The following is an 11,434-nucleotide window of genomic DNA, read 5'->3' on the forward strand; positions in this document are numbered from 1 at the left end:
AATGCTCTAAAAAGTTTCTTGAAAGCGAAATTCTTACTTTAACCAAGTGGTGGTAAAGTATGCAATCAAACATGCAAATACACATGCAAATGCAGCTAACATAGAAAATTAAAAATTGGTGTTGAGAAGGGACTAACTAGCCCGTGGAGATCGGTATCGACCTCCCCACACCTAAAGATTGCACCATTCTCGGTACATGCAAAGATGTGCAGGTGGGTGGGGGTTGTAGTTCCTCAGCTGGTGCTCGTTGTAGAGGCTTTCTCTTTACCCTTCCTGGTGGCCATCCTGAAAAGGGAGAAGAGAAAGGGACATGAAGTCAAAGGGATAGAGTAAAGAAGAGGATAGTATGAGTGATAATCATGCCAAAGTAAAGAAGAATGTCGTTAACACATGGTCGTGACCCTATAAAATTAGGACCTCAATGGAAATATAGCATGATAAATTGAGGCAATTAAATGCAAGATGTTTATTGGCATGCTGGCAAAGGCATGAGTAGCATAGATCAAGCGTTAAAAGCCAAAATGTATTATCAGTCGTAAGAAACTAACAATAATGCTTGTATTGACAATTATAATTAATTAATAAAATATTGGAAGGGTTTTGTGAAAAGCAAGCATATAGAGTAGCAGAATAAAAGAAATATAGAAATAGTGCACAATGCCATATGGGCGTTTTCACAAACACATAGCATGCATGGGAAATAAGTTGTGGAAAGTATTAAATTGAACATGCAAGCAACCCTATAAAAATAATATATAATTGTCAAACAATTCCTTAATAATCCACAAGCAAAATATAGGAAATAATGACCCAAATAGATTTCCAACACCAATAAAAATAATGCAATGAATGAAAGTATGCAAATAAATTAAATGAAATAGAATGAAAGTGAAGAGGGATGAGAAGTTAAAGGAATGAAGAAGAAGAAAGTAAGAAAGAAGGAAGAAAGAAGTAGAAAGGAGAGAAGAAAGATGCGAACGCGTAAAAACTGAACGAGCCATGTGACGCGTAAGCGTCGCCCACGCGTACGCGTGGGTGGCCATAAAGGGGACATGACACGCACGCATCAGAGACGCGCACGCGTGAATGAATTTGTGCCTTTCGCACAAGTCACTCGCAAGGGCAGCACAACCCTCTGTCCAGGTGCTCTTTACGCCGATTTGGGTATCCACGCGTATGCGTCGTCGACGCTTACGCGTGGGTGGTAAATATCGCAGGGGACGCAAATGCGTGAGGTGGCTTGTGCGCCACGCACCCCTCCCACGTGTCTCTCGTGCAACTCACTGTTTAGTTGCGTAGTCACATACGACGCGTGCGCGTCGTAGACGCTGGCGCGTCGTTCACCCCTTTTTTTTATGCAAAATGCAGAATGCAGTATGCATATGTTGATGCAGATGTTATGAACAATTCCAGGTTCAATAAGAAAATATAAAACTCAAAAACAAACAAAATTAAATAAAATTATAATTGAAAAAGGAACGATCATACCATGGTGGGTTGTGTCCCACCTAGCACTTTTAGTTAAAGTCCTTAAGTTGGACATTTGGTGAGCTCCCTGTTATGGTGGCTTATGCTTGTACTGATCTAGGAATTCCCACCAATGTTTGTACTTACAATAGCCTCCGGGATCCCAAACTAGGCGCAGAAAGCCTTCAAGCAAGTGGAAGCAAGTGACAAGGCCCCAAAAGTATAGATTGCTAAACTGAATGCCGGGGTCCCAAACCTTGCTTTTGCACCCGTTTTTGTGTAGATCATCATGATTCCATTTGGGTGGCATGCAATTGAAATTCTCACTAAGGCATCCAAACAGCTTCCTAGACCCATTCAATTGAGTTTTACACCAACCCTTGCATTTCAACTTGGAGCATACAACCCTGTTGAACCTTGCTTGTCAACTCCAACCACTAACCATTTTCCTCTTGCTCTTAATGCCACAAAGAGCTCTAAGTTGACCATCCGTCTCTAGAAGCCCATATTCAAGTGGGAAAGTGAAGGTTAAGGATAAGAATTTTACCCACTTGAATGTTGTATTGGACGGTAATGGCCTTAGGAGAGGTATTTCTAATGAATTTGCAAGTTTCACTCCCTTGTGCTCTTCTTTGACAATTTCCACCTCCTTGTAAGCTTCTTCAATTTCAACCTCTTCCTCTTGGTAGCTTTCTTCCAATTCGATCTCTTCTTCATTGTTCACCAAGGGCATGGGAGGTTGTTCTTCTTCTTCTTTAATCTCCATGTTTAGTCCAACGGGAGAGGATTCAAATGTAGATAAGAATTCATCAATGATTAAATCCATCTCTTGATCATCTCCTTCAAAGTCTTCAACCATGATATGCCTTGGAGGTTGTACACCATTATCAACATCAATTTCAAACGTCGTTGAAGGAGGCTCTATAACTTGAGTTTCCCATGGAGGTTCCGTATCTCCTAAGTCTTCGACCACTTCTTCCTCTTCAATGGCAGGTGTAGCTTCTTCCAATTGTTTCAATACAAAATTGTGCTGCTCACTATCCACCGGAGTTTCTAATATCTTCTTCATGCTACGTTCTTCATTAGATTGCCCACATGAAGCCATGGGGGTTCCTTGAGTATCCGAACATCGGGAAGGTAACCGATTTATCGCTTGGTCCAGTTGGCGAAGTGTTGCATGAAGTTTTTCCACTATTTTCGTGAGACGATCCCTTGATTATTGTTGTGCTCGGCTATTATAAGTAGGATCATAGTGCTCTTGGATTGATGGATATGGAGATGGTGAATATTGAGGTGGTGGTTCTTGGGAGTAATTGGGTTAGAATTGGGGTGGTTCTATATATGGTTCATATGGCTCATAAGGTGGTTGGTATGGTGGATACAGGTTAGGGTCATATGGAGGTGAATGGTGGAAAGGGACTTGTGAGTATGGTGGTCCAAAATAATGTTGAGGAGAGGGTTCATAGGCATATGGTGGTGGTTGTTGATAATCAAAAGAGTGCTCACCATAGCCATTGCCTTGATATGCATCACAGAATGGTTGTTGATAGTCCATTGGAGGTAGTTGTTGCCATGAGGGTTGATCAAATCCTTGTGGCTCCTCCCATCTTTGATACTTCCAACCTTGATGCCCGTTGTCATTATAATCTCCTCTTCCTGCAACATAATTGTAACGAGACTCATAGCCAAAGGGGTGAGAGTTCATAGTAGTAGGAGAAAATAAAAACAAAAACTAATAAAAAGAAAATATTTCGAAAAAATATGATTTTTGAAAAAGATAGGATAAGATTTTGAAAAAGATATGATTTTTGAAAAAAACATTTGATTTTTGAAATTTAAAACTAAGATAAGATACAATAAAAATATTTTAAAAATATTTACAATAACCAATAATAAGGCACACGTTTGCAATTCCCCGGCAATGGCGCCATTTTGGCGAACGGATTTCCTATTGGTAAAGAAACATAAAAATATAATCGCGTTGTAAGTATAGCTTCTAAACCAACAGAAAATCCTTTCGTACAAACGTTTGGTTGTCACAAGTAACAAACCCAATAAAATTTATAAACCGAAGTATTCAAACCTCGGGTCGTCTTCTCAAGGAATTGCAGGGAAGTGTGTTTTATTATTGGTTATAGAAAACAGTATTTTTGGTTTTAAAAAGGTTTGAACAAGAGAAATAAATTGCAAGAATTAATAAATTAATAACTAATAAAACTCTTGGCAAGGTATGAAAACTGGAAGTCCTATCCTAGTTATCCTTATCAATGGTGATGAGAATTATATTTTTGCTCCCACTAAGTCAACCTCTAACTATGAAGGTAAGTCAAGTGGATAGATTAATTTAACACCTAAAGTCCTAGTCAACTCCTGAGGAAAGACTAGAGTTATAGGAATCTAAATCAATCAGCAAAGATATCAATTATCAATCACGATGAGTTTGACAACTCAAGAGTTACCAATTAATCAATCAAAGCCAAGAATGTAGAAAGCTAAATTAAAATCATGAATATCTGGAATACCTCAAATTGCATTAATAAAAGAAATCAGATCCAACATGGAAAAGTTCATAAATTAAATTGGGAAAATAAATAAAAAGAACATTGAACATGTGATTGAAAAAGATGAAAATATTCCTAATCCTTGAAGAGGAATTCTAATCCTAAATCCTAAGAGAGAGGAGAGAACCTCTCTCTCTAAAAACTACATCTTAATTATGAAAAGTGAATTATTATATGATATATTGAGTCTCTGCATGTTCCCTGACTTTAATCTGTGTTTCTGGGCCAAAATCTGGGTCAAAATGCGGCCCAAAATCATCTTCAGCGTATTCTGTAATTTCTGCAGATCGCGCATGTCACGCGTACGTGTTGCTCACGCGTACACGTCGTTTAACGATTTTCCTCTCCACGCGTGCGCGTCAGCTACGCGCTCGCATCATTTGCGCGAACTCCAATCCACGCGTACGTGTACGCGTCGCTGTGATTTTGTCCAAAACGCGCACGCGTCAGCCATGCGTGCGCGTCGTTGTCCGCTGGTTGTCTGGTGGACGAAATTGTGATCTTTATTCTTTAAGTTGCACTCCTTGTAAAATTATGGAATTTGAAATTGGCACGAGTGAACACAACTCCGTTCAACTAACCAGCAAGTGTACTGGGTCGTCCAAGTAATAAACCTTACGTGAGTAAGGGTCGATCCCATAGAGATTGTTGGTATGAAGCAAGCTATGGTCACCTTGTAAATCTCAGTTAGGCAGATTAAACCAATTGATTATGGATTTTCTAAAATAAATAATAAACAGAAAATAAAAGGGATAGAATACTTATGCAGATTCATTGGTGGGAATTTCAGATAAGCGAATGGAGATACTGTATGCTCAAGGACGCCTGCTATTCTCCTGCTTCAACTCAATCCTTCTTAATCCTTTCCATGGCAAGCTGTTTATAAGGGTTCACCGTTCGACGATGGCTACTTTCAATCCTCTCGGGAAAATGGTCCTCTGCGGCTGTCACTCGCATGGCTAATCGTCTAGAGGCATCACCTGGCCGAAGGCTACATCCCATCCTCGCAGTGAAAACTATGCTCACGCGCTCTGTCACAGCACGACTAATCACTGGTTGGTTCCCGCGCCTACTGGAATAGAATCCCTTGATTCTTTTGCGTTTGTCACTAACGCCCAGCACTTGCAAGTCTGAAGCACGTCACAGTCATTCATTACCGGAATCCTACTCGGAATACCACAGACAAGGTTAGACTTTCCGGATTCCCAGGATCCTACTCGAAATACCACAGAAAAGGTGAGACCTTTCGGATCCTCATAAATGCCGCCATCTATCTAGCTTATACCACGAAGATTCTGTTGGGGAATCTAAGAGATACACATGCAAGCTCTGTTGCATGTAGAATGGAAGTGGTTGTCAATCACGTGCGTTCATAAGTGAGAATGATAATGAGGGTCATATAATCATCACATTCATCATGTTCTTGGGTGCAAATGAATATCTTGGAATAAGAATAAGATAGAATTGAATAAAAGAAAATAGAATTGCATTAATACTTGAGGTACAGCAGAGCTCCACACCCTTAATCTATGGTGTGCAGAAACTCCACCGTTGAAAATACATAAGTAAAAGGTTCAGGCATGGCCGAATGGCCAGCCCCTATGCGGTCACAAGACCGAATGATCCAAGACCTCTAATACAATAGTTAAATGTTCTATTTATAATAAACTAGCTCCTAGGGTTTAGATGAGTAAGTAATTGATGCATAAATCCACTTCCGGGGCCCACTTGGTGTATGCTTGGGCTGAGCTTGATCAATCCACGAGCTGAGGCTTCTCTTGGAGTTGAACTCCGAGTTATGACGTGTTTTGGGCGTTCAACTCCGGATCATGACGTTTTTCTGGCGTTTAACTCCAGACAGCAGCATGAACTTGGCGTTCAACGCCAAGTTACGTCGTCAATTTCAGAATAAAGTATGGACTATTATATATTGCTGGAAAGCCCTGGATGTCTACTTTCCAACGCCGTTGAGAGTGCCCCATTTGGAGTTCTGTAGCTCCAGAAAATCCATTTCGAGTGCAGGGAGGTCAGAATCCAACAGCATCAGCAGTCCTTTTGTCAGCCTTTTTCAGAGTTTTGCTCAAATCCCTCAATTTCAGTCAGTATTTACCTGAAATCACAGAAAAACACACAAACTCATAGTAAAGTCCAGAAATGTGAATTTAACATAAAAATTAATGAAAACATCCCTAAAAGTAGCTTGAACTTACTAAAAACTACCTAAAAACAATACCAAAAAGCGTATAAATTATCCGCTCATCACAACACCAAACTTAAATTGTTGCTTGTTCCCAAGCAACTGAAAATCAATTAGGATAAAAAGAAGAGAATATACTATAAATTCCAGAATATCAATGAATATTAATTATAATTAGATGAGCGGGACTTGTAGCTTTTTGCTTCTGAATAGTTTTGGCATCTCACTTTTTCCTTTGAAGTTTTGAATGATTGGCTTCTCTAGGAACTTAGAATTTCGGATAGTGTTATTGACTTTCCTAGTTAAGCATGTTGATTCTTGAACACAGCTGCTTATGAGTCTTGGCCGTGGCCCTAAGCACTTTGTTTTCCAGTATTACCACCGGATACATAAATGCCACAGACACATAACTGGGTGAACCTTTTCAGATTGTGACTCAGCTTTGCTAGAGTCCCCAGTTAGTGGTGTCCAGAGCTCTTAAGCACACTCTTTTGCCTTGGATCACGACTTGAACCACTTAGTCTCAAGCTTTTCACTTGGACCTTCATGACACAAGCACATGGTTAGGGACAGCTTGATTTAGCCGCTTAGGCCTGGATTTTATTTCCTTGGGCCCTCCTATCCATTGATGCTCAAAGCCTTGGATCCTTTTTACCCTTGCCTTTTGGTTTTTAGGGCTATTGGCTTTTTTTACTGCTCCTTCTTTTTCTATATATTTTTTTTCGCCATTTTTTTTTCCGTAAGCTTTCTTTTTCACTGCTTTTTCTTGCTTCAAGAATCATTTTCATGATTTTTCAGATCCTCAATAACATTTCTCTTTGTTCATCATTCTTTCAAGAGCCAACAATTTTAACATTCATAAACAACAAGATAAAAAATATGCACTGTTCAAGCATTCATTCAGAAAACAAAAAGTATTGTCACCACATCAATATAATTAAATTAAATTCAAGAGCTATTTTCGAAATTTATGTACTTCTTGTTCTTTTGAATTAAAACATTTTTCATTTAAGAGAGGTGAAGGATTAATGGATTTTATTCATAGCTTTAAGGCATGGTTACATACTAATGATCATGAAATAAAGACACAAAACATAGATAAACTTCAACATTAAAAACCGAAAAACAGAAAGAAATAAAGAACAAGGAATGAATCCACCTTTAGTGGCGTCTTCTTCTTGAAGGACCAATGATGTTCTTTAGCTCTTCTATGTCCCTTCCTTGCCTTTGTTGCTCCTCCCTCATTGCTCTTTGATCTTCCCTTATTTCTTGGAGAATGATGGAGTGCTCATGATGTTCCACCCTTAATTGTTCCACATTGTGACTCAAACCTTCTAAAGAAGTGTTGAGTTGCTCCCAATAGTTGTTTAGAGGAAAGTGCATCCCTTGAGGCATCTCAGGGATTTCTTGATGATGAGCTTCCTCATGCATCTCTTGAGGACCGTGAGGGGCTTCTCTAGCTTGCTCCATCCTCTTCTTTGTGATGGGCTTATCCTCTTCAATGGAGATGTCTCCTTCTATGATAACTCCAGCTGAGTAACATAGATGGCAAATAAGGTGAGGAAAAGCTAGCCGTGCCATGGGTGAGGGCTTGTCGGCTATTTTGTAGATTTCATTGGAGATGACTTCATGAACTTCTACTTCCTCTCCAATCATGATGCCATGAATCATGATGGCTTGATCCACAGTAACTTCAGATCGGTTGCTAGTAGGAATGATGGAGCGTTGAATGAACTCCAACCATCCTCTAGCTATAGGCTTGAGGTCCAGTCTTCTTAGTTGGACTGGCTTGCATTTGGAGTCTCTCTTCCATTGAGCTCCTTCCACACTAATGTCCATAAGGACTTGGTCCAACCTTTGATCAAAGTTGACCCTTCTAGTGTAGGGGCGTTCATCACCTTGCATCATGGGCAAGTGGAATGCCAACCTTACATTTTCCGGACTGAAATCCAAGTATTTCCCCCTAACCATTGTGAGATAATTCTTTGGACTTGGGTTCATACCTTGGTCATGGTTCCTAGTGATCCATGCATTGGCATAGAACTCTTGAACCATTAAGATTCCAACTTGTTGCATGGGGTTGGTTAAGACTTCCCAACCTCTTCTTCGGACTTCATGTTGGATCTCCGGATACTCATTTTTCTTGAGCTTGAAAGGGACCTCAGGGATCACCTTCTTCTTTGCCACAACATCATAGAAGTGGTCTTGATGGCTCTTGGAGATGAATCTTTCCATCTCCCATGACTCGGAGGTGGAAGCTTTTGTCTTCCCTTTTCCTTTTCTAGAGGATACTCCGGCCTTAGGTGCCATTGGTAATGGAAAAACAAAAAAAAGCTTATGCTTTTACCACACCAAACTTAAAATATTGCTCGCCCTCGAGCAATAAAAGAAAGAAGAGAAAAAGAAGAAGAAGAAAATATGGTAGAGAGGGAGAAAGGTAGGTTCGGTTTAGGTGAAGAAGGAGGGGTTTTATTGTGTGAAAATGAAGTAGAATGGAAGGGTATTTATAGGGAAAGGGGGGGAGGTATGTTCGGCTATTTGGGTGGGAATGGGAGGGAAATTGGTTTGAATTTTGAAGGTAGGTGGGGTTTATGGGGAAGAGTGGGTGGATGTGAGTGGTGAATGGGGTAATTGGGAAGAGGAATTGAGGTGATTTGTGAAGGGTGTTGGGAAGTGTGACATGGGGGAGAGTGAATTTGGATTAGGAGAGTGTGATTAGGATTAAAAGGTAAGATGGGAATATGTTAGGTGGGGATCCTGTGGGGTCCACAGATCCTGAGGTGATCCTGTGGGGTCCACAGATCCTGAGGTGTCAAGGAATTCCATCCCTGCACCAAATAGGCATGTAAAATGCCTTCGTGCATCATTCTGGCGTTTAAACGCCCATTGGTGCACATTCTGGGCGTTCAACGCCCATGTAAAGCATGTTTCTGGCGTTGAACGCCAGTTTCATGCTTGTTACTGGCGTTCACGCCAGTTTTTCCTCTCTGGGCATATTCCTGGCGTTCAGCGCCAGAATGTTGCTTGTTTGTGGCGTTCAGCGCCAGAATGGTGCTCTGTTCTGGCGTTGAACGCCAGCCAGATGCATCTTACTGGCGTTGAACGCCAGCCTGTGCGTCCTCCAGGGTGAAATTTTTTTCTTCTGCTGTTTTTGATTCTGTTTTTAATTTTTATGATTTTTTCGTGCCTCCTCATGATCATGTACCTAATAAAACACAAAATAACAATAAAATAGAATAACATAAAATTAGTAAAATTGGGTTGCCTCCCAACAAGCGCTTCTTTAATGTCAATAGCTTGACAGTGGCTCTCATGGAGCCACAAGGTGATCAGGTCAATGTTGTATAGTTGTCCACACCAAACTTTGAGTTTGGATATGGGATCTTAACACCAAACTTAGAGTTTGGTTGTGGCCTCACAACACCAAACTTAGAGTTTGACTGTGTGGGTTCTTCTTGACTCTGAACTGAGAGAAGCTCTTCATGCTTACTCTCTTTTGTCATAGAGGGATGGCCATGTGCCTTAAACACAAGGTAGTCCCCATTCAATTGAAGGACTAATTCCCCTCTGTTAACATCTATCACAGCTCCTGCTGTGGCTAGGAAAGGTCTTCCAAGGATGATGCAATCATCATCTTCCTTCCTAGTGTCTAGGATTATGAAATCAGTAGGGATGTAAAGGCCTTCAACCCTTACTAGCACGTCCTCTACTATCCCATAAGCTTGTCTCAATGACTTGTCTGCCAGTTGTAATGAGAACAAGGCAGGTTGTACCTCAATGATCCCCAGCTTCTCCATTACAGAGAGTGGCATTAGATTTATCCCTGACCCCAGGTCACACAGAGCTTTTTCAAAGATCATGGTGCCTATGGTACAAGGTATTGAGAACTTGCCAGGATCTTGTTTCTTTTGAGGTAGAATTTTCTGAATCCAAGTATCCAGTTCATTAATGAGCAAGGGAGGTTCACTTTCCCAAGTATCATTACCAAACAACTTGGCATTCAGCTTCATGATAGCTCCTAAATATTGAGCAACTTGCTCTCCAGTTACATCTTCATCCTCTTCAGAGGAAGAATAGTCTTCAGAGCTCATGAATGGCAGAAGGAGATTTAATGGAATCTCTATGGTCTCTGTATGAGCCTCAGATTCCTTTGGATCCTTAATAGGAAACTCCTTCTTGCTTGAGGGACGTCCCAGGAGGTCTTTCTCACTAGGATTTTCGTCCTCCTCCTCCCTTGTGCATTCGGCCATATTGACTATGTCAATGGCCTTGCACTCTCCTTTTGGATTCTCTTCTGTATTGCTTGGGAGAATACTGGGAGGAGTTTCAATGACTTTCTTACTCAGCTGGCCCACTTGTGCCTCTAGATTTCTAATGGAGGATCTTGTTTCACTCATGAAACTGAAAGTGGCCTTTGACAGATCAGAGACTACATTGGCTAAATTAGAGGTGTTTTGTTCAGAATTCTCTGTCTGTTGCTGAGAAGATGATGGATATGGCTTGCTATTGCTCAGCCTGTTGCGTCCACCATTGTTAAAACCTTGTTGAGGTTTTTGTTGATCATTCCATGAGAAATTTGGATGATTTCTCCATGATGAGTTATAGGTGTTTCCATAAGGTTCACCCATGTAATTAACCTCTGCCATGGCAGGGTTCTCAGGATCATAAGCTTCTTCAGAAGCTGCCTCTCTAGTACTGTTGGATGCATGTTGCCATCCATTCAGATTCTGAGAGATCATGTTGACCTGTTGAGTCAACACTTTGTTCTGAGCCAATATGGCATTCAGAATATCAATTTCAAGAACTCCTTTCTTTTGAGGTATCCCATTGTTCACGGAATTCCTCTCAGAAGTGTACATGAATTGGTTATTTGCAACCATGTCAATGAGTTCTTGAGCCACTTCAGGCGTTTTCTTCAGATGAATAGATCCACCTGCAGAATGGTCCAATGACATTTTCGAAAATTCAGAGAGACCATAATAAAATATATCTAATATGGTCCATTCTGAAAACATGTCAGATGGACATCTTTTGGTCAGCTGCTTGTATCTTTCCCAAGCTTCATAGAGGGATTCACCATCTTTTTGTTTGAAGGTTTGAACATCCACTCTCAGCTTGCTCAGCTTTTGAGGAGGAAAGAATTTATCCAAGAAGGCAGTGACCGGCTTATCCCAGGAGTCCAGGCTATCCTTAGGTTGTGAATCCAACC

This window comes from Arachis stenosperma, chromosome 2, assembly GCF_014773155.1.
Source record: "Arachis stenosperma cultivar V10309 chromosome 2, arast.V10309.gnm1.PFL2, whole genome shotgun sequence".
NCBI classification, from domain to species: Eukaryota; Viridiplantae; Streptophyta; class Magnoliopsida; order Fabales; family Fabaceae; genus Arachis; species Arachis stenosperma.